The sequence below is a fragment of the Oncorhynchus gorbuscha genome, linkage group LG11 (genome assembly GCF_021184085.1).
Source record: "Oncorhynchus gorbuscha isolate QuinsamMale2020 ecotype Even-year linkage group LG11, OgorEven_v1.0, whole genome shotgun sequence".
In the NCBI taxonomy this organism is placed as follows: Eukaryota; Metazoa; Chordata; class Actinopteri; order Salmoniformes; family Salmonidae; genus Oncorhynchus; species Oncorhynchus gorbuscha.
In genome coordinates this window covers 32769461-32796655 of record NC_060183.1, presented here as the reverse complement: position 1 = coordinate 32796655, position 27195 = coordinate 32769461, and the positions used below count along the sequence as shown (strand labels likewise).

General features: G+C 42.8%; 2 long non-coding RNA genes across 4 annotated transcripts; both read left to right on the top strand.

Moving 5' to 3' along the window:
* Window positions 1–4414: 4414 nt before the first annotated feature.
* On the top strand, window positions 4415–6437 carry LOC124048533. The gene is made up of 3 exons (XR_006841247.1): window positions 4415–5618; window positions 5727–5888; window positions 6080–6437. It is a non-coding gene; the product is annotated as an uncharacterized LOC124048533 (long non-coding RNA).
* Window positions 6438–17400: 10963 nt separating this feature from the next.
* On the top strand, window positions 17401–26566 carry LOC124048531. Of its 3 annotated transcripts, XR_006841245.1 has the most exons (10): window positions 17401–19056; window positions 19165–19326; window positions 19517–19658; window positions 19775–20105; window positions 20214–20280; window positions 20905–21015; window positions 21568–21675; window positions 22159–22253; window positions 25678–25837; window positions 25954–26566. It is a non-coding gene; the product is annotated as an uncharacterized LOC124048531 (long non-coding RNA). The 3 variants fall into 3 exon arrangements; XR_006841246.1 differs by lacking the exon at window positions 19517–19658; XR_006841244.1 differs by having other exon boundaries at window positions 19517–20105.
* Window positions 26567–27195: the final 629 nt, after the last annotated feature.

Below are 27195 nucleotides of genomic sequence, written 5' to 3'. Positions count from 1 at the left end.
ACATTTACTTTGTGCATGGCACAAGTAATTTTTCCAACAAATGTTTAAAGACAGATTATTTCACTTTATCACAATTCCAGTGGGTCAAACGTTTACAAACACTAAATTGACTGTGCCTATAAACAGCTAGGAAAATTCCAGAAAATGATGTCATGACATTAGAAGTTTCTGATAGGCTAATTGACACAGTATGAGTTAATTGGAGGTGTACCTGTGGATGTATTTCAAGGATTACCTTCAAACTCAGTGCCTCTTTGCTTGACCAAATGGAAAATCTAAATAAATCAGCCAAGACCTCAGAAAAAAAATTGTAGACCTACACAAATCTGGTTCAACCTTGGGATCAATTTCCAAATGCCTGAAGGTACCACGTTCATCTGTACAAACAATAGTACGCAAGTATAAACACCATGGGACCACACAGCCGCCATACCGCTCGGGAAAGAGACTCGTTCTGTTTCTTAGAGATTAACGTACTTAGGTGCGAAAAGTGCAAATCAATCCCAGAACAACAGAAAAGGACCTTGTGAAGATGCTGGAGGAAACAGGTACAAAAGTATCTATATCCACAGTAAAACGAGTCCTATATCGACATAACCTGAAAGGCCGCTCAGCAAGGAAGAAGCCACTGCTTCAAAACTGCCATAAAAAAGCCAGACTACGGTTTGCAACTGCACATGGGGACAAAGATTGTACTTTTTGGAGAAATCTCCTCTGGTCTGATGAAACAAAAATAGAACTGTTTGGTCATAATGACCATCGTTATGTTTGGAGGAAAAGGGGGGAGGCTTGCAAGCCGAAGAATACTATCCCAACAGTGAAGCACAGGGGTAGCAGCATCATGTTGTGGGGCAGGAAAATGAAGCAGGAAAATTATGTGGATAAATTGAAGCAACATCTCAAGACATCAGTCAGGAAGTTAAAGCTTGGTCGCAAATGGGTCTTCCAAACGAACAATGACCCCAAGCATACTTCCAAAGTTGTGGCAAAATGCCTTAAGGACAACAAAGTCAAGGTATAGGAGTGGCCATCACAAAGCTCTGACCTCGCCCTGTGTGCGAGCAAGGAGCCCTACAAACCTGACTCAGTTACACCAGCTCTGTCAGGAGGAATGGGCCAAAATTCACCCAACTTATTGTGGGAACCTTGTGGAAGGCTACCCGAAACATTTGACCCAAGTTAAACTATTTAAAGCAATGCTACCAAATACTAATTGAGTGTATGTAAACGTCTGACCTACTGGGAATGTGATGAAAGAAATAAAAGCTGAAATAAATCATTCTCTCTACTATTATTCTGTCATTTCACATTCTTAAAATAAAGCAGTGATCCTAACTGACCTAAGACAGGGAATGTTTACTAGGATTAAATGTCAGTAATTGTGAAAAACTGAGTTTAAATGTATTTGGCTAAGGTGTATGTATACTTCTGACTTATATGTTATTGTATGTTATTATTTGAGATATATATCATAATTTTATGACATCTGTCAGAGTGGATTCTCATCTATTCACCCAAAAAACACAGTTATAGTAAGTTATACTTAAGTTGCATTGATGAAGAAATATAACTCAATTTTTAGGTAATAGTTTCCAGTACCTGTACCCATCCTCCTACACAAGATACAGCTACAGTATCCTAGAATGTCAAACAAATACCATGCCAACCTTAAAGAATGTTCATACAGCTATTCTTTTCATGAGTTCTGTCAGGCATCTTCTCTGTGCCGCATGTGACTTGGCCACCCATAGCACCAAGGTTTTGTACAACAGGGAATCTCGGTTTGAATCAAATCAAATCAAATCAAATCAAATCAAATTTATTTATATAGCCCTTCGTACATCAGCTGATATCTCAAAGTGCTGTACAGAAACCCAGCCTAAAACCCCAAACAGCAAACAATGCAGGTGTAAAAGCACGGTGGCTAGGAAAAACTCCCTAGAAAGGCCAAAACCTAGGAAGAAACCTAGAGAGGAACCGGGCTATGTGGGGTGGCCAGTCCTCTTCTGGCTGTGCCGGGTAGAGATTATAACAGAAAATGACCAAGATGTTCAAATGTTCATAAATGACCAGCATGGTCAAATAATAATAAGGCAGAACAGTTGAAACTGGAGCAGCAGCACAGTCAGGTGGACTGGGGACAGCAAGGAGCCATCATGTCAGGTAGTCCTGGGGCACGGTCCTAGGGCTCAGGTCCTCCGAGAGAGAGAAAGAAAGAGAGAATTAGAGAGAGCATATGTGGGGTGGCCAGTCCTCTTCTGGCTGTGCCGGGTGGAGATTATAACAGAACGTGGCCAAGATGTTCAAATGTTCATAAATGACCAGCATGGTTGAATAATAGTAAGGCAGAACAGTTGAAACTGGAGCAGGAGCATGGCCAGGTGGACTGGGGACAGCAAGGAGTCCTCATGTCAGGTAGTCCTGGGACATGGTCCTAGGGCCCAGGCCAGTTGAAACTGGAGCAGCAGCATGGCCAGGTGGACTGGGGACAGCAAGGAGTCATCATGTCAGGTAGTCCTGGGGCATGGTTCTAGGGCTCAGGTCCTCCGAGAGAGAGAAAGAAGGAGAGAAGGAGAGAATTAGAGAACGCACACTTAGATTTACACAGGACACCGAATAGGACAGGAGAAGTACTCCAGATAAACAAACTGACCCTAGCCCCCCGACACATAAACTACTGCAGCATAAATACTGGAGGCTGAGACAGGAGGGGTCAGGAGACACTGTGGCCCCATCCGAGGACACCCCCGGACAGGGCCAAACAGGAAGGATATAACCCCACCCACTTTGCCAAAGCACAGCCCCCACACCACTAGAGGGAAATCTACAACCACCAACTTACCATCCTGAGACAAGGCCGAGTATAGCCCACAAAGATCTCCGACACGGTACAACCCAAAGGGGGGAAACCCAGACAGGCCGACCACAACAGTGAATCAACCCACCCAGGTGACGCACCCCCAGGGACGGCACGAGAGAGCCCCAGCAAGCCAGTGACTCAGCCCCGTAACAGGGTTAGAGGCAGAGAATCCCAGTGGAAAAAGGGGAACCGGCCAGGCAGAGACAGCAAGGGCGGTTCGTTGCTCCAGAGCCTTTCCGTTCACCTTCCCACTCCTGGGCCAGACTACACTCAATCATATGACCCACTGAAGAGATGAGTCTTCAGTAAAGACTTAAAGGTTGAGACCGAGTTTGCGTCTCTGACATGGGTAGGCAGACCGTTCCATAAAAATGGAGCTCTATAGGAGAAAGCCCTGCCTCCAGCTGTTTGCTTAGAAATTCTAGGGACAATTAGGAGGCCTGCGTCTTGTGACCGTAGCGTACGTATAGGTATGTACGGCAGGACCAAATCAGAGAGGTAGGTAGGAGCAAGCCCATGTAATGCTTTGTAGGTTAGCAGTAAAACCTTGAAATCAGCCCTTGCTTTGACAGGAAGCCAGTGTAGAGAGGCTAGCACTGGAGTAATATGATCAAATTTTTTGGTTCTAGTCAGGATTCTAGCAGCCGTATTTAGCACTAACTGAAGTTTATTTAGTGCTTTATCCGGGTAGCCGGAAAATAGAGCATTGCAGTAGTCTAACCTAGAAGTGACAAAAGCATGGATTAATTTTTCTGCATCATTTTTGGACAGAAAGTTTCTGATTTTTGCAATGTTACGTAGATGGAAAAAAGCTGTCCTCGAAATGGTCTTGATATGTTCTTCAAAAGAGAGATCAGGGTCCAGAGTAACGCCGAGGTCCTTCACAGTTTTATTTGAGACGACTGTACAACCATTAAGATTAATTGTCAGATTCAACAGAAGATCTCTTTGTTTCTTGGGACCTAGAACAAGCATCTCTGTTTTGTCCGAGTTTAATAGTAGAAAGTTTGCAGCCATCCACTTCCTTATGTCTGAAACACATGCTTCTAGCGAGGGCAATTTTGGTGCTTCACCGTGTTTCATTGAAATGTACAGCTGTGTGTCATCCGCATAGCAGTGAAAGTTTACATTATGTTTTCGAATAACATCCCCAAGAGGTAAAATATATAGTGAAAACAATAGTGGTCCTAAAACAGAACCTTGAGGAACACCGAAATGTACAGTTGATTTGTCAGAGGACAAACCATTCACAGAGACAAACTGATATCTTTCCGACAGATAAGACCTAAACCAGGCCAGAACATGTCCGTGTAGACCAATTTGGGTTTCCAATCTCTCCAAAAGAATGTGGTGATCGATGGTATCAAAAGCAGCACTAAGGTCTAGGAGCACGAGGACAGATGCAGAGCCTCGGTCCGATGCCATCAAAATGTCATTTACCACCTTCACAAGTGCCGTCTCAGTGCTATGATGGGGTCTAAAACCAGACTGAAGCATTTCGTATACATTGTTTGAAGGGTTTTATCGCCCCTTGTCCCCAACTCATCAAGATGATGAGGGGTCCCTTGCATTCCAGGAGCACGGTGTGCTTATTGTTTTGGTGTTTCAAATTAAATCTGATAGTACATCCTGCAATAACAACTTTTTAGTCATGCTGCACAATTTTCAATGGATCAGTATTGATTGAACCATATTTAACTAGGCAAGTGAGTTAAGAACAAATTCTTATTTACAATGACGGCCTACCCCGGAACGGTGGGTTAATTGCCTTGTTCATGGGCAGAACAACATATTTTTACCTTGTCACCTCGAGGATTTGATCCAGTAACCTTTTGGTTAGTGGCCCAACGCTGTAACCACTAGGCTACCTGCCACTACAAGTATTTACAGTCCAAATATATAGAAACATTTATTTGGGATTCTTTGGCGTCACATTTTGGTTTCCACTTTGTCTTTTACCCATGGCTGTGCCACAGTTGTGTGGTTGCACCCTGACAGTGGCAAGTGGCAAGCAGGTCATCCTGATTGGTATAATTGGTAAGTGTGTGTTTTTTAAGGACTACTTCTATTCACATTTATAAAGAATGTAATTAATTACTTCTAATAATTACTCCTGATTCAGGGTGCTACAACCTGTCCCTTCCTGCTCTGAACTGCTCCGGGTGGCACACCCTGATCTGTTTCACCTGTCTTTGTGTTTGTTGCCACCCCCCTCCAGGTTTCACCCATCTTCCCCATTATCCCCAGTGTATTTATATCTGTATTCTCTGTTTGTTTGTTGCCAGTTCGCCTGTCTTTTTCTAGTTCCTGTTTCCCGGTTTTGACCATTCTGCCTTCCCTGAGCCTGCCTGCCGTTCTGTACCTTGTCACACCAGCCTGGATTTTTGACCTCTCCCTGCGCTGACCCTGAGACTGCCAGCTGTTCTGTACCGTATGGACTCTGATCTGAATTACTGACCTCTGCCTGCCCTTAACCTGTCGTGTCGCCTGCCCCCTGTTCTAGTAAACTTGTGTTACTTTGACACTCTTTGCATCTGGGTATTCTCCTGAAACATGTTACCCGGGTGTCTGAGACAATGGACAGTGGGGCTGGATGAATTTTGTAAAGAGTGGCTACCGGCCAGGCTCCGTGACTCACCAGACCATCTTCACAGTGGACCACTTCAAGTCTTTTGAAGACATGAAGGTGTTGGCCCCAGGATGCTCCTGTCAAGCCTTTGTGGGAATGCTTGACGGAAGAACAAAGCACTTTGACAGGGTAAGTGTGTATATACTAATCAAATGATAATATGAATGAATTAGTGGTTAATATTTGTCCATAATATAACATTTTCCCCTTATTATACCTCTGTTTTGCATGTTAAAGTGTAAAGATATGTGGCGACACGTTCCAGAAAGCATTCCTCGAGTGGACATATGGAGGTTTGAAATAGACAAGCTTTGTGGAAGCGATCTCCTACATTGTCCTGATGCATGCTATATCAGTGGATGGGAATCGCAAGCAATACTGCTTTCGGAAAGCCTCAGGGTTTGTACTACCTTTTGTGTTTTGTTCAGGGTATAATTATACCCTTTTAAAGTGCATGCTGGTCTTTTTGTTATGAAGTATATGTTTGTTATATTGCCGTTGATCATCTTTTTAGAAGATGAATTGTCATTTTCCATGAAGAGAAATTGTGGGACAGTGATTTGTCTCTTTGCGTTATCCAAATCCCTCAGACACACAGAGGTTGGAGCAACATGGTCAGATGTTTGGGATTTAAACCAGCAACCCACCTCTCTAGGCTATGTGAATGTTGAGAAGGGCTTCTATGATGTCTTCCTGGAGAAACAAGATGATGTGTCATCCTTCATCAAACATGTCCATACAAAGACCAATCATTCTCAGTTTCTATAACACTGCTTAATGTCACCCAGTTTAGAGCTTGTTTCTTTTAAAGTTGATATCTGCACTTCACTGTGATTTTAATGTTGTAGACGCCAGGCAAAGGAGTGTGTGGTACATCAGAGTGGACAGCGGCCAAAGACGTCAGGAAAATTGTTTGCCAAAGTAGAGGAGGGCCTTGATAGCAGTTTGCCGACACCATCGATATCACACGATTGTTGCAAAATGTATCAAACGATAAGAGATCATATTATCGTGAATTATTTTAGCATGCAAAATACCTTCCCACCCTAAAATTGTTGTGGGCTACATTAGCAGATGCTAGCTAGCCCTGTCGACGCATCTAAATAAAACGGAATTACTATTTATAAAGCCTGCTATGCTGCCTTCTCTTTTTACATTAGAAAATAGTGATAACGACGATATCGCGAGGTCTGGAAACCATAATCGAAATTCCGAAAATCAATGAAGACGGTAGAAGTAGGCCTCTTTTTTAAAATATTTTTTGTTATTTTCCTATGAAGACGCCATGTTTGAAGGCGGCTGGCTCGCTCTCTTTTCTCCCTCCCCTCACTCACATCTCTCAAGCACACGCGCAATCTGTTTTTTTCTGTCCTCCATTCACCGGTTCTGTTTCGGCCTAGCAAACCATATTGTTTCTGTTTTGTTCGTTACAAATGAACATATCATAATAAACAAAAAACAAACCTCATAGATTTAAAGTTGATACTTGCCATTCAAATTCTACAAGTTAATATGTGTATAGTCTAAAAATCCAGATACCTATTCACCCAGACTGTTGGGCAGATATTGTTCAAAACCTTTGTTTTGTAGGTGAACAATAATGTTATTACTCAAACTTAAAATGTATTAAGTCATTTTTTTACCAGGCCTCATCGGTGTTGTACTTACAGTTTTTATTTTATTTATTTTACCTTTATTTAACTAGGCAAGTCAGTTAAGAACAAATTCTTATTTTCAATGACAGCCTAAGAACAGTGGGTCAACTGCCTTGTTCAGGGGCAGAATGACAGATTTTTACCTTGTCAGCTAAATGTTATGTCCAATTCCTCCACTAACCCTGTGAAAATAGATACTTATTTAATTAATTGAATAGCCTACATGTCAGATAGCCCTGGAAATCAAATGTATATATATATATTTACCATTTTAATATTGTACAACAGCTTCCCTGCATTTTGACATGAGACCAGCAGATGGTACTCTAAATTTGTTGGAACCCTATGGTTGGAACAATGGGAGACATAGGGTGCATTCATAAATTCACTCTGGCTATCTACTCCGATTTCAGAGCACTCTCGCCAGACCACAGTATAACTGCTGAATTTACGAATGCTCAACACCAGTTGAATATGGCCGGTGTCAGTAAACGTTGGCAAAATGCGTAATTATATTGTTGCCAATAGCAGAGTACAGTCACCAACGCTCTAGATAACACGAAAACAGCCTAATCAGCTCTACTTGGCAGGGTGAGTAAAATGTTCAGAGTGAGGACTCTTATTTGTATCTGAAAGTAGCTAGCCAATTAGCTTGGGTGCTTGACTGTCGTTGTGAGGTCAGAACGCTCGAATCAACTCTACTTTCTGCAAGAGCGTCGCGTGTGCGGGCTGAACTCGACACGCTCTGAATTTACGAAACGATAATCTGACAACACTGAATTTACGAACTCCAAGAGCGCACTCTGGCACTCCAGATTTAATTTACAAACACACTCATAAATGCCATGGGATATAGGACAATTGATTCCATGACACGAAAGACCGTGTCCTAACAAATTTAGTAGTTGTCCACAAAGCGGCTCCGCCTAATCCTTCTTTGGATTAGTGGATATCTAATTATTGTCTTTTTTTTTATATTGATAAGGGTTGTTGACATCAACTGTCGGTATTCAATGGAGAGTGACGCTATGCTACTTGCTTCATTACATGAATATGCATAGCCATCTCGAGACAATGTTGATAGTGTTTTTTCTCAAAGTTGCCGAGATGTCACGTGGCCTACTTATATCAGCATACTCGTAACAACTGTAGCATTACGACACTTCTATTCGATCAAATAAACCTCACTCAGAAAATTAGCCATATGTTTTTTTGACCAAATTCAACACTCATTGACCTCCATACAAAAACTCCTTGCTTGGTGGGCAAAACAAAGAAAAACCGCCACCTGCTGGAGGGAGACATATTTTCCATCGAGTTGGGCCCCTCTTCCACTCTAATAATACCAAATAGTAAATACATGTTATAGGTAGGAAAAAAATAGCTACATTTCATTTTTGAATGTCTGTCCCACCCAACATGTTAAAATATATAAGTTCCAAGAATACAGACAGTGCTTTGGCTTTACCCTTTCCATTTCTGAAAGTAGTGCCCTTATGAAAAATACCTCAAAGCGGAAGCATTTTGGGTACACGAGCAAGAGGGAGTGGATGCACATTGTGGTTATGGAGCACAACAAGATTGTGTGACATAAGCTAGCAAGGGATAATGAAATCAAGACTACAACAGTGATGACACAATCAACTCATTCTTCTCTCTGTGAATTCTCAAAACTAAATACAAAAGACATGTCTACAAAAATACCCTGCAAAGGGCTACTATTGACAAGAATTATATGTCAAAGTCAATGGATTGGGGAGCTTCACAGACAGTACTTTGAGATGAAGAAGAGGGTTTTGGTAGTGCAGGGTTGTGCTTAGACAGTACATGTATTGTGTATCAGAGCGATTGAGAAGTGCCATTTCTTAAATCTCCCATTCACAGCAATTCATACTGTGTAAGAACTGCTCCCCTAAGACTTTTCACAACTTCTTGAGCCCCCCAGCCCATTCACTTTGTTGACTGATCTTTTCTCAAAAGCAGCTCCCAAAGTTCCAAATTGTCCCGAAACAATACGCTAGCCTGTCCCATTCGGTTAACACCTTTACCAACAAAGGCATGCGGCCCTACATCCCTTCCACAAAAAGTATAAAACGCTAACACCACAACCATGTCTTTCCAGGAGACATGCAGTACCAGCAAATCTTCTGCAAGAGAACCAAACAGTTGGTGGTTATGAAGCCCTACACCACTTTCGGCAGTCTTATCCAGCTGGCTGTTCATCACAGAAAGGACAAGACCATTCACCATAAGCACAAAGAATCTCAGCTTCCCCAGCCCACCATGCCAACACCATTGCCAGTGTACCAAAGCCAGATAAAGGACTATGGCTGTGTTTACACAGACAGCCCAATTCTGATATTTCACTAATTGGTCTTTTGACCAATCAGATCAGTTCTGAATAAGATCTGATGTGAAAAAATCTTGTGATTAAGACCAATTAGTGGAAAAAATATCAGAATGGGGCTGCCTGTGTAAACACAGCCAGTGTAGCTCAGCATAAGACCATGTAGAACAAGGGTTTTGTAAATAAACTGAACCAGGTTATCAACCAGCTAATTATTAGAATCAGATGTGCTAGATTAGGGCTGGAGTGAAAACATACAGGACTGTAGCTCTCCAGGAACAGGGTTGGAGAGCCCTGATGTAGAACCTACATGAAATAGATTTTTTTTAAATAATTTTATATATATATACACACACACACTACCATTCAAAAGTTTGGGGTCACTTAAAAATGTCCTTGTTGTTGAAAGAAAAACACTTTTCCTTTTACCATTAATAACATCCAATTGATTAGAAAGACATTGTTAGTGTTGTAAATTACTATTAGCTGGAAAGGGCTTATTTTCTATGAATGATATACATAGGCGTACAGAGGCCCATTATCAGCAACTATCATTCCTGTGTTCCAATGGCACATTGTGTTAGCTAATCCAAGTTTATCATTTTAGTTAGCACTGCTGGAAATTTGTGCTTACCCTGGCCATTTTGAACCTGTAATTGAACCCACATTCTTATGCTCCAGATACTCAACTAGTCTAAAGAAGGCCAGTTTTATTGCTTCTTTAATCAGAACAGTTTTCAGCTGTGCTAACATAATTACAAAAGGGTTTTCTAATGATCAATTAGGCTTTTAAAATGATAAACTTGGATTAGCTAACACAATATGCCATTGGAACACAGGAGTGATGGTTGCTGATAATGGGCATTTGTACCTTTGTACACCTGTGTAGATAATCCTTTTTTTTTTATCTGTCTGGGGCAGGTCGTCATTGTAAAATAAGAATTAGTTCTTAACTGACTTGCCTAGTTAAATAAAGGTTAACTAAAAAAAAGATCTGGGGAAGGTTACCAAACAAATTCTGCAGCATTGAAGGTCCCAACAACACACTGGTCATCATTCTTCAATGGAAGAAGTTTGGAACCCCCAAGATTCTTCCGAGAGCTGGCCGCCTAGCCAAACTGAGCAATCGGGGGAGAAAGGCCTTGGTCAGGGAGGTGACCAAGAACCCGATTGTCACTCTGACTGAGTTCCAGAGTTCCTCTGTAGAGATGGGAGAACCTTCCAGAAGGACAACCATCCCTGCAGCACTCCACCGGCCTTTATTGTAGAGTGGCCTGATCAAATCCCCTGCTAAGTGAAAGGCACATGACAGCCCGCTTGGAGTTTGCCAAAAGGCACCTAAAGTCTCTCAGACCATGAGAAAAAAAGATCCTCTGGTCTGATGAAACCAAGAATGAAGTCTTTGGCCTGAATGCCAAGTGTCACACCTGGAAGAAACCTGGCACCATTCCTACGATGAAGCATGGCGGTGGCAGCATCTTGCTGTGGGGATGTTTTTCAGCGGCAGGAACTGGGAGACTAGTCAGGATCAAAGGAAAGATGAACAAGGCAAAGTACAAAGAGATTCTTTATGAAAACTTGGTCCAAAGTGCTTAGGACTTCAGACTGGGGCAAAGGTTCACCTTCCAACAGGACAACGAACCTAAGCACACAGCCATGACAATGCAGGAGTGGCTTCGGGACAATGAATGTTCTTGAGTGGCCCAGCCAGAGCCCAGACTTCAACCTGATCTAAAATCTCTGGAGACTTGAAAATAACTGTGTAGCGACGCTCCCCATCCAACCTGTCAGAGCTTGAAAGGATCTGCAGAGAAGAATGGGAGAAACTCCCCAAATACAGGTGTGCCAAGCTTGTAGCGTCATATTGAAGGCTGTAATCACTGCCAGAGGTGCTTCAACAAAGTACTGAGTAAAGAGTCTGAATTCTTATGCATTTGTAATATTTTCAGTTTTTATTTTGAATACATTTGCTAAAATTTCCTAAAACCTGTTTTTTTTCTTTGTCTTTATTGGGTAGTGTATAGATTGGAGGGGGGATTTACTCCATTTTAGAATAAGGCTGTAACGCAAACGTCAAGGGGTATGAATACTTTCTGAATGCACTGTATATCAATCTTAAATGTCTCTGCCTTGAGGGATTCACAGAATATATTTATATGCTGTACAGGGCTCTGTAGAATCAAACAGATGCTAGACATTCAGATATCCAAATAATGTTAATTTGTTAATCTAAAATACAGGGGTGTTTACACTATTTAATGCTAGTTCAAGACAACTGGGTGTTCAACAAAACTGTTATGGTAAAAGTAACATACAGAAAAATATAGCATGAACAGTGTAGTAAAGTTCAGTGTGTCTGAGGTGTACACCCAAGTGTAGAGTACTGTAGCTACAGATTGTTACACCAGATGTGATTTACCCAAAGATTTTAGCTGACATCTTGTCTATTTCAAGTCTTCTCTCATTGATCAAGACAGGTGGGTTTCCACCCCAAAGTTTTTTTATTTTTTTTATTTAACCAGGTAGGCTAGTTGAGAACAGGTTCTCATTTGCAACTGCGACCTGGCCAAGATAAAGCATAGCAGTGTGAACAGACAACACAGAGTTACACATGGAGTAAAGTGCTGCATGTCATGATGATAGAGAACTGTCTCCATCCGTGAGAGAAGACTTGAAATAGACAACATGGCGGCACACATATTGTTGAATTACTTCATGATGCAAAAACTGTTTTTATTTTAATAACTGAGCATTTTCTAAATTTAGAAACTGACCCTTGCAACTGGACAGACATTTTGAGACTCGCTAAGGTTGGTCCAATTCTCTGCGCTACACCAAACATGATCTATTTTGTAACCCCCAATAATGGATACCAAAAATCTTTGGTTAAATCACATTATCGGGGTAACAACTTGTACTGTAGTTAAGAGAACTGGTGGTCATGATTAAAATGCCACTCACAAAGAAACATATACTATGGTCAGTGTACTAATGTTCAGGGAATACTTGTAAAGTTGTGGGAGGAGTGTTGTCATGATCAAACTGCCATTCAGCTCAGGAGTCACCTAATAAATTAGTCTATTGTACAGTTTGAACGATAGTTGAACTGTTCCATCATAACATCAACATTAGGGTAGACTAGTTTACATGCATACATAGGCACAGATATTACATTTACAAGCTAACTTGCCAGCAAAATCAAGTCATACATCACTCATGTGTAACGTTTCCTGGTAAACCTAGCTTAGGTGGCTGGTTATAGCTTGCTGTTTAGTAGCCATATCTATGACGAAAAAGAGAATGGGTTTTACAATCGAGAAACAGAAGATCTCAAATTCTAAAAACGATTTTATTTTTAGTCATAGATATGGCTACCGGGCGGTAGTTGTTCAGCCAACTTAGTTCGCTAGATAAGTTAGCAAACATAACAATTGTTCGATTTCCCTCCACATTGTAACACATTAGTATGTTAGAAATATATGTTTCAGTAGATATACTAAAGTCAGCAAGCTAGGTGGCTTGCAGGAACAATAGATTACTTAGCCAAGCACCGTATTAGTTATCTGCCCTCTTGGTAGGCTGGACACATCACATTTTTAACAACGCTTTTTGCTGATTAAAAACTAGTTCATTGCATCCGCCGTGTAGCCCAGTTTCATAACGTTCCCATGTACCCCTGCTGCTTGCCGTAGTTTTGAAGTAATAGCGGAAAATGTCCTTATTTTCAACCCAGTCTCTCATTATTAAGTATGTACAAATAAGTACAATGTTTTTATGTACTAATAGCACAAACGTATGGCGAATCATACTCAATAACGCCAGATACGATACATCTGATGCCGCGCCCTGAGTTTGTGCTATTAGTACAAATAAACACAACTGTTTATTTAGTTGAAGCTAGCGAGCTATTTTACAGTGAGAATGAGGTACGTTATTGGACAAGAAATGACACATAATCTAGTATTTTATGTATTTCGTCCACCATAATTCTAATGCATTGTATTTGAATCAGTTACGTATATTGGCTAATCTTGTAGACAGGAAGTGATTTTTCGCTCTGGCCAACAGTATTATCACATATAGAACAATGAGACAGATATTTCACTGTATGTATAAATATGAAGCAGCCTCTTGGTGTTTCCTCTCACTACCAAATATGGTAATAAGAGGAAGCCCACTGGCGGGCAGTGGGAGAAGATGGAACGAGATGGATGATTCTGTAAATGGTCTCAGCGATGAAACATTTGATCTCAATACAGTTGTTTTATGTTTCCAAAACTACAATATGTTATGAACAGAGTGGACTAAGTTTTGTAGACTTTAGCCTTTGTCAAAGTTGTTTTAAATTGCGTTGTTTAGGAATGCAAAGTCGAATTGAGTTATTTCACAGAGAAGGCGTTCCCTTACAGAAATATGAATATGTATGAAACGAACCAATAAGATCTCGCTAGCTCATGCTTGGCTTTGCACTCCCAGCTTGCTTGTCCTGCACAATATGACTCATCTGTTCCCATTGGAAACGACAGGCTGTGGTCTAATAGGCTGCCCATGCCGCTCGCATGCACAAGCATTGCAAAATATTTAGAAATCTATGTTATTCAATTATTGCACCCACACTGCTCGTGTGCACCAACAAGCGTCTGTGTAGCCAAGGGCTAAAATAGAAGTCATTCCTATTTCTGACGCAGATCGCACTGCAAGTCCTGCCTCTCCCATCTCCTCATTGGTTTATAGAAGCAGGTACCCATGTGCCATCTCCTCATTGGTTATACCCACGTAGGTGATTGACAGACAAACTGTTGCCGGTTGTCGTGGTAATACTATGAAAGTTTAGATGCCAATTACCATATAAGTTAAATGATGAAAAAGCCTGGAAGTAGGAGAGATGACTAAAAATTACTTGGTCGACCGTTGTTATGTGTGGATTAATTGTTGGAGTAGAGGACCGTTGGGCCAGCCAACTAGAGCATTGAAGCTCATTTGGAGGTTAGGTAGCACAGTGTCCAAGGAAGGGCCAGAAGTATACAGAATGGTGTTGTCTGCGTAGAGGTGGATCAGGGAATTGCCCGCAGCAAGAGCAACATCATTGATATATACAGAAATGCAACATTCATAAATTAGGTGCATTACCACCACTGACCTCGTTCCTCTTTCAGTCACCCATGTGCGTATAACCAATGAGGAGATGACACGTTGGTACCTACTTCTATAAACCAATGAGGAGATGGAAGCAGGACTTGCAGCGCGATCTGCGTCACAAATAGAACTGACTTCTATTTTAGCCCTTGGCAACGCAGATGCTTGTTGGCACGCACGAGCAGTGTGGATGCAATAATTGAATAATATAGATTTCTAAATGTATTTTGCAGCAGTGTAGTCAGCCTGTAACTTGGTTTAGTTATATTAAACATGGAAATACTTTTTAGTGAATTATTGAAGTATTTATTTAATGATTTAAAAGTGTCTGGCAGTGAGTGACGGACTGTCAATGAAAAAGTGAAAGCGTATCAAGCCCATTTAGCGAGATGTGGTGGTTGGAAGAGCGCACTTGTTTGAAATGGAAAAGCATCGCGGTAACCTTTGATAAAGAAGAACAGCAAGAGGAAGCAGCTGCTTTATAAGTTCGATGCACTTTTGAGAGCTATATCCCGAGGGGTTCATGCTTATTGTACGGATATTGTGACAGGACAGCAGGTTAAATGGCGTCCCTTGAGAAGAGGTAAGAACAAGATGTATGTCAGGAGAAGTGCAGTATTTTCATAAGGAGAAGCATACTTGGAATACGGAGGAGGAATGTAGGGAAAAGGAGCGGCAGAGGAGGTATAAGAGATAGAGGGAGGAAGAAGGTGAGCTTGAGTCGGTTAAAAATTGTGGGGGAGTCGGGTTGTTAAAGAAGAATGGTAGAAAGTGTAAACGGAGTAAGCTGAAGACAGCAGGAGAAATGGAAGTGAATGAGGCCGAAGTATCGGAGGTGTAGTGAAGTTCTTGGAGCCAGAGGCTTGCACCAAGGGTCAGGATGAAGATGAGTCTGTGACAGTAGGAGTGAAGTTTTTGGAAGACCCTTGCCCTTTGGCTGATCCATTTGTGGTTTCAGGGTGGGTGAAAACAGAGGGGTGCTGTGGAATTGGTGAGGGTAACCAGAAGTGGTCTTTTGATAATTGTTTGTGTTTCTGCTGGTAAGAGGGAGAAGGCGCACCGCGTTAAAGGAAAGGGAGCAAGAAATGTGAATTTCAGTTGAAGTCGGAAGTTGCTAAATGACTTAAATGTAAATGTAAGTTTACATACACTAATATAATAATATATAATATATGCCATTTAGCAGACGCTTTTATCCAAAGCGACTTACAGTCATGTGTGCATACATTCTACGTATGGGTGGTCCCGGGGATCGAACCCACTACCCTGGCGTTACAAGCGCCATGCTCTACCAACTGAGCTACAGAAGGACCACTAAGGTTTGGAGTCATCAAAACTCGTTTTTCAACCACTCCAAATGTTCTTGTTAACAAACTATAGTTTTGGCAAGTCGGTTAGGACATTTACTTTGTGCATGGCACAAGTAATTTTTCCAACAAATGTTTAAAGACAGATTATTTCACTTTATCACAATTCCAGTGGGTCAAACGTTTACAAACACTAAATTGACTGTGCCTATAAACAGCTAGGAAAATTCCAGAAAATGATGTCATGACATTAGAAGTTTCTGATAGGCTAATTGACACAGTATGAGTTAATTGGAGGTGTACCTGTGGATGTATTTCAAGGATTACCTTCAAACTCAGTGCCTCTTTGCTTGACCAAATGGAAAATCTAAATAAATCAGCCAAGACCTCAGAAAAAAAATTGTAGACCTACACAAATCTGGTTCAACCTTGGGATCAATTTCCAAATGCCTGAAGGTACCACGTTCATCTGTACAAACAATAGTACGCAAGTATAAACACCATGGGACCACACAGCCGCCATACCGCTCGGGAAAGAGACTCGTTCTGTTTCTTAGAGATTAACGTACTTAGGTGCGAAAAGTGCAAATCAATCCCAGAACAACAGAAAAGGACCTTGTGAAGATGCTGGAGGAAACAGGTACAAAAGTATCTATATCCACAGTAAAACGAGTCCTATATCGACATAACCTGAAAGGCCGCTCAGCAAGGAAGAAGCCACTGCTTCAAAACTGCCATAAAAAAGCCAGACTACGGTTTGCAACTGCACATGGGGACAAAGATTGTACTTTTTGGAGAAATCTCCTCTGGTCTGATGAAACAAAAATAGAACTGTTTGGTCATAATGACCATCGTTATGTTTGGAGGAAAAGGGGGGAGGCTTGCAAGCCGAAGAATACTATCCCAACAGTGAAGCACAGGGGTAGCAGCATCATGTTGTGGGGCAGGAAAATGAAGCAGGAAAATTATGTGGATAAATTGAAGCAACATCTCAAGACATCAGTCAGGAAGTTAAAGCTTGGTCGCAAATGGGTCTTCCAAACGAACAATGACCCCAAGCATACTTCCAAAGTTGTGGCAAAATGCCTTAAGGACAACAAAGTCAAGGTATAGGAGTGGCCATCACAAAGCTCTGACCTCGCCCTGTGTGCGAGCAAGGAGCCCTACAAACCTGACTCAGTTACACCAGCTCTGTCAGGAGGAATGGGCCAAAATTCACCCAACTTATTGTGGGAACCTTGTGGAAGGCTACCCGAAACATTTGACCCAAGTTAAACTATTTAAAGCAATGCTACCAAATACTAATTGAGTGTATGTAAACGTCTGACCTACTGGGAATGTGATGAAAGAAATAAAAGCTGAAATAAATCATTCTCTCTACTATTATTCTGTCATTTCACATTCTTAAAATAAAGCAGTGATCCTAACTGACCTAAGACAGGGAATGTTTACTAGGATTAAATGTCAGTAATTGTGAAAAACTGAGTTTAAATGTATTTGGCTAAGGTGTATGTATACTTCTGACTTATATGTTATTGTATGTTATTATTTGAGATATATATCATAATTTTATGACATCTGTCAGAGTGGATTCTCATCTATTCACCCAAAAAACACAGTTATAGTAAGTTATACTTAAGTTGCATTGATGAAGAAATATAACTCAATTTTTAGGTAATAGTTTCCAGTACCTGTACCCATCCTCCTACACAAGATACAGCTACAGTATCCTAGAATGTCAAACAAATACCATGCCAACCTTAAAGAATGTTCATACAGCTATTCTTTTCATGAGTTCTGTCAGGCATCTTCTCTGTGCCGCATGTGACTTGGCCACCCATAGCACCAAGGTTTTGTACAACAGGGAATCTCGGTTTGAAGGGTTTTATCGCCCCTTGTCCCCAACTCATCAAGATGATGAGGGGTCCCTTGCATTCCAGGAGCACGGTGTGCTTATTGTTTTGGTGTTTCAAATTAAATCTGATAGTACATCCTGCAATAACAACTTTTTAGTCATGCTGCACAATTTTCAATGGATCAGTATTGATTGAACCATATTTAACTAGGCAAGTGAGTTAAGAACAAATTCTTATTTACAATGACGGCCTACCCCGGAACGGTGGGTTAATTGCCTTGTTCATGGGCAGAACAACATATTTTTACCTTGTCACCTCGAGGATTTGATCCAGTAACCTTTTGGTTAGTGGCCCAACGCTGTAACCACTAGGCTACCTGCCACTACAAGTATTTACAGTCCAAATATATAGAAACATTTATTTGGGATTCTTTGGCGTCACATTTTGGTTTCCACTTTGTCTTTTACCCATGGCTGTGCCACAGTTGTGTGGTTGCACCCTGACAGTGGCAAGTGGCAAGCAGGTCATCCTGATTGGTATAATTGGTAAGTGTGTGTTTTTTAAGGACTACTTCTATTCACATTTATAAAGAATGTAATTAATTACTTCTAATAATTACTCCTGATTCAGGGTGCTACAACCTGTCCCTTCCTGCTCTGAACTGCTCCGGGTGGCACACCCTGATCTGTTTCACCTGTCTTTGTGTTTGTTGCCACCCCCCTCCAGGTTTCACCCATCTTCCCCATTATCCCCAGTGTATTTATATCTGTATTCTCTGTTTGTTTGTTGCCAGTTCGCCTGTCTTTTTCTAGTTCCTGTTTCCCGGTTTTGACCATTCTGCCTTCCCTGAGCCTGCCTGCCGTTCTGTACCTTGTCACACCAGCCTGGATTTTTGACCTCTCCCTGCGCTGACCCTGAGACTGCCAGCTGTTCTGTACCGTATGGACTCTGATCTGAATTACTGACCTCTGCCTGCCCTTAACCTGTCGTGTCGCCTGCCCCCTGTTCTAGTAAACTTGTGTTACTTTGACACTCTTTGCATCTGGGTATTCTCCTGAAACATGTTACCCGGGTGTCTGAGACAATGGACAGTGGGGCTGGATGAATTTTGTAAAGAGTGGCTACCGGCCAGGCTCCGTGACTCACCAGACCATCTTCACAGTGGACCACTTCAAGTCTTTTGAAGACATGAAGGTGTTGGCCCCAGGATGCTCCTGTCAAGCCTTTGTGGGAATGCTTGACGGAAGAACAAAGCACTTTGACAGGGTAAGTGTGTATATACTAATCAAATGATAATATGAATGAATTAGTGGTTAATATTTGTCCATAATATAACATTTTCCCCTTATTATACCTCTGTTTTGCATGTTAAAGTGTAAAGATATGTGGCGACACGTTCCAGAAAGCATTCCTCGAGTGGACATATGGAGGTTTGAAATAGACAAGCTTTGTGGAAGCGATCTCCTACATTGTCCTGATGCATGCTATATCAGTGGATGGGAATCGCAAGCAATACTGCTTTCGGAAAGCCTCAGGGTTTGTACTACCTTTTGTGTTTTGTTCAGGGTATAATTATACCCTTTTAAAGTGCATGCTGGTCTTTTTGTTATGAAGTATATGTTTGTTATATTGCCGTTGATCATCTTTTAGAAGATGAATTGTCATTTTCCATGAAGAGAAATTGTGGGACAGTGATTTGTCTCTTTGCGTTATCCAAATCCCTCAGACACACAGAGGTTGGAGCAACATGGTCAGATGTTTGGGATTTAAACCAGCAACCCACCTCTCTAGGCTATGTGAATGTTGAGAAGGGCTTCTATGATGTCTTCCTGGAGAAACAAGATGATGTGTCATCCTTCATCAAACATGTCCATACAAAGACCAATCATTCTCAGTTTCTATAACACTGCTTAATGTCACCCAGTTTAGAGCTTGTTTCTTTTAAAGTTGATATCTGCACTTCACTGTGATTTTAATGTTGTAGACGCCAGGCAAAGGAGTGTGTGGTACATCAGAGTGGACAGCGGCCAAAGACGTCAGGAAAATTGTTTGCCAAAGTAGAGGGCCTTGATAGCAGTTTGCCGACACAGCGTGCTCCTCAAGGCCCTCAACATGTACAGAAGCGAGATATATGCCAATGTACTTGCAGAAGAAGCTGTCTACTGCTGGCACGGTGGGCTTTTTCTGCTGCACTGTTGCATGCAAATACTGGCCATATTTGCAGATAGTTGTGCAGGCGTACCCAGAGTTGGAGGAGCTTCTAAAAAGGCACCCTCTCCGCTATTCATGCTAAGGCACATGAATGGTCTTGTGAGGTAATTGTTTTCCTTGACTATTTTTGTGTTATGCAGAAAGGATATTGTAATGCTTTTTTAAATAATATAATTAATACATAACTTATTATTATTTGTTCATTATGGCAGTATAGCACAAATGGAGAGGCCGCAATCAGCCTGGTGCCGGCAACACAACCGGAGAGAAGTCGGGCAGGTGAATAGTTTTATATCCAGAGTTGCTGTCACGACAAATTACATGTCCAAGACTGGTAATTGTATTATGATAACATAACTAATGCTGAATAAGGTTTAGGATTGCAACAATTCCCTTATTGTTGAACTATTAAGTGGTCCTTTATATTTGAGCTCCAGCACACTTCAATGAATAAGATAAACCTAATTGCCACTCCTGGACTGTCACCTTGCCACGGTGGAGAGGCTTGCATACTCCAATGACCCTGAGCGCTAAGCCGGATGGGGTTTATACTCCCGGCAGGTGCAAACAAGCCGGCCAGGTCGAATGGTAGGAAGCAGTCCATAGTCCTCCATGTGGGGCTAACTACCCCATCCCGGAAATAAACCCAGAAACATTTCCAAATGGAAACCAAATAAATTGTCCCAAAGCAGGACATTTTTTTGGGACACATGTTACTGCTGAAGGGAGAAGCAGACAGTGAAGGACATTTACTTTTTGGGAATAACTGATGATGCTATGATATTATGTAAGGTTAAAAATGAATTTTTTATCTTAAGACTGTAATTGCAATCTTTATCTTGATTGGTTAGGCACATAGTAGTAAATTATTAGAATCACTGACTGAAGATGTTTTTCCAACAGTACGGACAGAGATTATTACACTACAGTCAATGGATTGGAATAAGAGGAATTTCACCAACATGGATCGCATGTAACACTCGTTTGAAGAAGTGGACCAAGATGCAGCGTGGGGTAGGTTAATCATATTATTTAATGATAACCACAAAAAGAAGAGAGAGAGAGAGAGAGAACCAACGAAACGTACAGCCTTGAAGGGCGCAACAGCAACAATACAAGGACAAGATCCCACGACATAGGTGGGGGAAAAAGTCTACCTAAGTATGACTCCCAATCAGAGACAACGATAGACGGCTGCCTCTGATTGGGAACCACACTCGGCCAAACACAAAGAAATACAAAACAGAATGCCCACCCAAATCACACCCTGACCAAACCAAATAGAGACATAAAAAGGCTCTCTTAAGGTCAGGGCGTGACATCGCATGTTGGCAAAGATGTGAACATTATTATTATTATTTTTTTTTTTACCTGTATCTGCTTTCTCATTCTTTTTCTACATGTCTTCAACCCTTGCTCAGCGTTTTATTTTATTAGTCATCTTGATGTATGAAAACATCAAGATGACTGTATACATTAAAGTCAAATATCTTAGTGTAATTCACTTGAAAAGTAAAACCTTCACCTTCACCCATGTTGTTCATTATTTGAATTGCATTTTTTCAGAATGTCAAAAGACTGGAGGAGACCAGCCTCGCGAAAAGCGGGAAGAGCTAGACATCAACACCGCTGTGCTACAGGAGTGGATTACTGAGGTCCAGCAGTGGCCTGATGGTATGTTAGGTTCTGAACAAATAGAGCAAAAACTGAAACAGACAACCAGAAATCTCAAACCAAGTTTATTCTACCCCCTATGCCCCCCCCTCCCAGCAGTGTCTTCTCTCCAACTGCTGACCTTATCCTGAGTTGAGTTCCACATCCCTCATTGTCCTAATTCCACAGGAACTGGCCTGCCTTATCAGTAACTGAAACCTAACTGCTACCCTTTGCCTCCTTACTTAGAAATATTAATATTCAGCAATAACATGTTTGAATAGAATATGAACTTTCTGCACTTCCCTTGTCTCACTCAGTAACTTTCCATACCCAAAGTTCCTATTCACCCTTCATTGACACCTAACATGTAAAGTAATCAATACATTCTAATATGATGACAGGAATAAGTATGTTTCAAGCCAGAATCCAACAGGTAGAAAAATGTCAGTTTCTGTCTCAACTTCATAATTGCATTAATGTCAGTGGAGTCATGTTTGACAGACACACTTCAGGATCGTCAGATGGGGCATCTCCAGAAGAAGCTTGAAGGACTTTACCACAGTGTGAAAGAGGAAACTACTTCTACCATTTGACAGGTAAGTCCCAACAACAGTATGACCTCAAACACATTATTAATCAAGCAGTAAAAGTGAGTTGTGAAAGAGAATGCATTAGTCATACACATCAGACCATGTTAATGATCAAATGTAGGTATGACCTATGTTATTAGTTGATCTAATGCAAAACATGTAATTAAACTGAGAAATTATGTGACCATGAACCTCTTGTGAGCTACAACTCTGCATGCCTTGTGTAATTTACATTTACATTTAAGTCATTTAGCAGACGCTCTTATCCAGAGCGACTTACAAATTGGTGCATTCACCTTATGACATCCAGTGGAACAACCACTTTACAATAGTGCATCTAAATATTTTAAGGGGGGAGGGGGTGAGAAGGATTACTTTATCCTATCCTAGGTGTTCCTTAAAGAGGTGGGGTTTCAGGTGTCTCCGGAAGGTGGTGATTGACTCCGCTGTCCTGGCGTCGTGAGGGAGTTTGTTCCACCATTGGGGAGCCAGAGCAGCGAACAGTTTTGACTGAGCTGAGCGGGAACTGTACTTCCTCAGTGGTAGGGAGGCGAGCAGGCCAGAGGTGGATGAACGCAGTGCCCTTATTTGGGTGTAGGGCCTGATCAGAGCCTGGAGGTACTGAGGTGCCGTTCCCCTCACAGCTCCGTAGGCAAGCACCATGGTCTTGTAGCGGATGCGAGCTTCAACTGGAAGCCAGTGGAGAGAGCGGAGGAGCGGGGTGACGTGAGAGAACTTGGGAAGGTTGAACACTAGACGGGCTGCGGCGTTCTGGATGAGTTGTAGGGGTTTAATGGCACAGGCAGGGAGCCCAGCCAACAGCGAGTTGCAGTAATCCAGACGGGAGATGACAAGTGCCTGGATTAGGACCTGCGCCGCTTCCTGTGTGAGGCAGGGTCGTACTCTGCGGATGTTGTAGAGCATGAACCTACAGGAACGGGCCACCGCCTTGATGTTAGTTGAGAACGACAGTTTGTTGTCCAGGATCACGCCAAGGTTCTTAGCGCTCTGGGAGGAGGACACAATGGAGTTGTCAACCGTGATGGCGAGATCATGGAACGGGCAGTCCTTCCCGGGAGGAAGAGCAGCTCCGTCTTGCCGAAGTTCAGCTTGAGGTGGTGATCCGTCATCCACACTGATATGTCTGCCAGACATGCAGAGATGCGATTCGCCACCTGGTCATCAGAAGGGGGAAAGGAGAAGATTAATTGTGTGTCGTCTGCATAGCAATGATAGGAGAGACCATGTGAGGTTATGACAGAGCCAAGTGACTTGGTGTATAGCGAGAATAGGAGAGGGCCTAGAACAGAGCCCTGGGGGACACCAGTGGTGAGAGCGCGTGGTGAGGAGACAGATTCTCGCCACGCCACCTGGTAGGAGCGACCTGTCAGGTAGGACGCAATCCAAGCGTGGGCCGCGCCGGAGATGCCCAACTCGGAGAGGGTGGAGAGGAGGATCTGATGGTTCACAGTATCGAAGGCAGCCGATAGGTCTAGAAGGATGAGAGCAGAGGAGAGAGAGTTAGCTTTAGCGGTGCGGAGCGCCTCCGTGATACAGAGAAGAGCAGTCTCAGTTGAATGACTAGTCTTGAAACCTGACTGATTTGGATCAAGAAGGTCATTCTGAGAGAGATAGCGGGAGAGCTGACCAAGGACGGCACGTTCAAGAGTTTTGGAGAGAAAAGAAAGAAGGGATACTGGTCTGTAGTTGTTGACATCGGAGGGATCGAGTGTAGGTTTTTTCAGAAGGGGTGCAACTCTCGCTCTCTTGAAGACGGAAGGGACGTAGCCAGCGGTCAGGGATAAGTTGATGAGCGAGGTGAGGTAAGGGAGAAGGTCTCCGGAAATGGTCTGGAGAAGAGAGGAGGGGATAGGGTCGAGCGGGCAGGTTGTTGGGCGGCCGGCCGTCACAAGACGCGAGATTTCATCTGGAGAGAGAGGGGAGAAAGAGGTCAGAGCACAGGGTAGGGCAGTGTGAGCAGAACCAGCGGTGTTGTTTGACTTAGCAAACGAGGATCGGATGTCGTCGATCTTCTTTTCAAAATGGTTGACGAAGTCATCTGCAGAGAGGGAGGGGGGGAGGAGGATTCAGGAGGGAGGAGAATGTGGCAAAGAGCTTCCTAGGGTTAGAGGCAGATGCTTGGAATTTAGAGTGGTAGAAAGTGGCTTTAGCAGCAGAGACAGAGGAGGAAAATGTAGAGAGGAGGGAGTGAAAGGATGCCAGGTCCGCAGGGAGGCGAGTTTTCCTCCATTTCCGCTCGGCCTTCCGGAGCCCTGTTCTGTGAGCTCGCATTGAGTCGTCAAGCCACAGAGCGGGAGGGGAGGACCGAGCCGGCCTGGAAGATAGGGGACATAGAGAGTCAAAGGATGCAGAAAGGGAGGAGAGGAGGGTTGAGGAGGCAGAATCAGGAGATACGTTGGAGAAGGTTTGAGCAGAGGGAAGAGATGATAGGATGGAAGAGGAGAGAGTAGCGGGGGAGAGAGAGCGAAGGTTGGGACGGCGCGATACCATCCGAGTAGGGGCAGTGTGGGAAGTGTTGGATGAGAGCGATAGGGAAAAGGATACAAGGTAGTGGTCGGAGACTTGGAGGGGAGTTGCAATGAGGTTAGTGGAAGAACAGCATCTAGTAAAGATGAGGTCGAGCGTATTGCCTGCCTTGTGAGTAGGGGGGGGAAGGTGAGAGGGTGAGGTCAAAAGAGGAGAGGAGTGGAAAGAAGGAGGCAGAGAGGAATGAGTCAAAGGTAGACGTGGGGAGGTTAAAGTCGCCCAGAACTGTGAGAGGTGAGCCGTCCTCAGGAAAGGAGCTTATCAAGGCATCAAGCTCATTGATGAACTCTCCGAGGGGACCTGGAGGGCGATAAATGATAAGGATGTTAAGCTTGAAAGGGCTGGTAACTGTGACAGCATGAAATTCAAAGGAGGCGATAGACAGATGGGTAAGGGGAGAAAGAGAGAATGACCACATGGGAGAGAGAAGGATCCCTATGCCACCACCCCGCTGACCAGAAGCTCTCGGGGTGTGTAATGTTAACTACATGACGACAAATGCTTTAGAAATGAGTTGCTTGCTTTGTATTCTTTGTTTGTGCCTCTATAGTAGCTCTAACTTATAGTCATGTAATATATCTGAATATACAGTCCATCTAATCACCCTTTTTATTTTGACGGCAACAAGAGGCGGCATCTGATTCTGAGAAATTGAGGACAAAGCAGCCTTGACAGCTGCCATTGTTCAACTTCACGAGCAGCAGGCAGAGTTTAGGCTCCCCACAGTAGATGAGCTGCGCAATACTGATAACTTTGTGTGGCCATGGGAGAAACTTGGCACCAGTAAATATATGATTGCAGAAAGTATCTTTTGTGATTGAATGTTTACCTTCAGCGTAGGCTGCAATCATTGCTGTTCTGTTATATACCTCTGGGTTTACAGCTCAGAGGCAACTGCCATCAAAAGGCAATCTTCAACAGACTGATGTTAGTGAACAGACTGCAGGAGGAAGAGAGGATCCTGGTCCGGGAGATGAAGAGGCACTGGGGAAGCCTACAAAGAGCAGTGGGAACTGTGGTGGCACTGTACCTACAAGATCAGAGTAAGTTGAGGTTTATACTATTTTTGGACTGAACTTTTTGTCTTGCTTTACAAATACCCTCCACACTATTTTGTGTAATGGAATTGTAAATGTACTGCTTTACATGTGACTTTTAGGTAATGCAGTGGAGTTTTCAGAGGGAGGGAAGAATGGCCTTCTCTGCCACCTGAAGAGAAGATTGAGTGAACTGACACAAGACCAAGTTGACACCAGGAATACCTACCACAAGCTGATTCTTGGAGAAGGGGATATTTTTTTATGACTGATGTAGGTGAGAACTCCGATGAAGATAGAAGTTCTATTGCTGAGAGCTCAGATGACAACTGCTATGCTTTCTGAAATTCTACACCACCCCTGCCTCTTTCTCTCGGTCTCGCTTTCTCCCGCTGGAGAGGGAGAAGGCCGCCAACCACCTCCCTTGGGAGCAGCCTGGTCTCATGACATTGACCCCTCACCTTCTGAACCCATCCAGGGAAATTTAATTTGCCTGATGATGTGTTAGTGGAGAAGGAATGTGTCATGTTTCCTCTCCTCATCACCTCTCTTCCGGTCCTAGACTATGGCAACATCATCTGCAACTCATACTGTTGGTTGAGGACCACTTACTGAGGAATGTGGTTCTTCATTATTGTTTATAAGTATTTTCTATGCTGCCATGATTGGGGTTTTTGTGAGTTGCAAAAGAGTCCTTGATCTCAATGGGACTGCTAAAATAAATAAAGGTCTTAAAAAATAAATAAATGCATTAAGCACTGTGTGTGTTTCAATCAGTTACATAGTATGAAGTTATTTTGATGTAATAAAGTGTTGGTTCAGACCCACTTCAGGAAGTACCCGTGCTAAGGATTATTCAACTCTGGTCTGACCAATTGGAATTCACGCTTCAAGAATGTTTTGATCACCTGGACTGGGATATTTTCCGGGTAGCCGAGATTATTATCAATGTGTATACGCTGATTTAAGGTTATCAGGAAGTGTATAGGAGATGTTGTACCCACTGTGACTATGAAAATGGCAGCATTCGCGCGGAACTGAAAGCGCAAACATCGCATTTAACCATAGCAAGGTGACTGGGAATATGGCCAAATCCAAAAAGTGTAGTTATTCCCGCCGTAAGGCAATCAAACAGGCAAAACATCAGAGACAAAGTGGAGTCTCAACTCAATGGCTCAGACACAACTTGTGGCAGGTTCTTCAGACAATCACGGACTACAAAGGGGAAACCAGCCATGTCGCAGACAACGACATCTTGCTTCTGGGAAGTTAAACATCTTCGCTCGCTCGGAGGATAATACAGCGTCACCGACGCGGCCCACTACCAAGGACTGTGGGCTCTCCTTCTCCATGGCCACCATAAG